We start from the raw sequence: 1,316 nt of genomic DNA, 5'->3' as shown, positions 1-1,316 counted from the left end.
GTGAAACTTAACTTCCTCGGTGTGTAGAATGCACTTGGTGGCTATGAATAATTGCAAAGGATTCGTCCAACCACGGATTGCTGTATAAACATAACAAAACATAATATTAATAATTAATTAAAGTCATGTGAATGGAGAAATAACATGACAATTGAACATTATATGCGACTCCATTCAAAAAATTATATAGTATAGTATATTACTCATATAGTAACAGTATATGGACATCCAGAAATAACATTAATAATAGTATACGAATAATTTTTCATTTTACCTTCTAGAGTACATTGTTGGTGTTGTTGGTGTTGTTGGTGTTGTCACGCAATCCATATCACTGCTGGTTGTTTTGTTTCCGCCAGATTGGGAAGTACCTAGTTCAGTTAAAAGTTAAAGAATAAAGTTAAATAGTTATTAACTTTTAACTTAACTTAGTTAAATTTAATTAAGTTAACTATAAATTTCAATTATTTATGTAAAAACATATGTAAAATAACTTATTAATTTTTTCCTAAATTAAAAATTTACTTTTTAAACCATTTAAAAGAAAAAATATTTTAATACAACCAAAATATTTCGTTGTTATTTCATATAAACTTATTTTAAAAATAAAATATTAAATTGATTTGATTTATATTGTACTTTTTTTATTTTTCAGTAATTTTATTTTTAAAAATAACGACATTTGTATTTAATATAAATGATGTGTTATAAAATTAACTTTTAATTTAATTGAAGCAAATTTAATCTTAATGCAAGTTTTAACTGAGTTTTTCGTACATGCAACTTTTAATTTAACTCAATTATTTTTTTAAATCATTAACTTTAACTTAATTTAGTTTGAAAAAATTAATTACTTACTCGGCCCTGTATTTACATTGATTACGTCTTTGCTTGTACTTGGATTGCAGACAAGTGGAAATTCTCGACGAATAATTTTGAAATCCATATCTGCATTATCCACCGTATTTGCCCTGAAATATGTTCAAAAATGCGTTTGTCTTATCTATCACTTACTATTGATATTATCATGCTGAAAAATTTACACATAATAATAGCACGTTGTCAGGGATCGGTCGAATTTAAAATATGTATTTTAAATTTAAAAAAATAAAATTATTCAGGATTTATTACTTTAAATAATATCTTATAATGTATTATTTAATATTTAAAAAATATTTGTAAAATATATTTTTTTTATTTTTTATTTTTTTGTGTTAAAAATAAGTCGTATCAGTTTTTTACTGGCCCCTACGATATTTTATTTTATATAAGTTTCTGAAATTTATTTTATATTTCTTAAGATCGGAAGAGCACAC

The sequence above is a fragment of the Wasmannia auropunctata genome, unplaced genomic scaffold (genome assembly GCF_000956235.1).
Source record: "Wasmannia auropunctata unplaced genomic scaffold, wasmannia.A_1.0 LD336040.1, whole genome shotgun sequence".
NCBI classification, from domain to species: domain Eukaryota; kingdom Metazoa; phylum Arthropoda; class Insecta; order Hymenoptera; family Formicidae; genus Wasmannia; species Wasmannia auropunctata.
Note: the sequence above shows the minus strand (reverse complement) of the source record.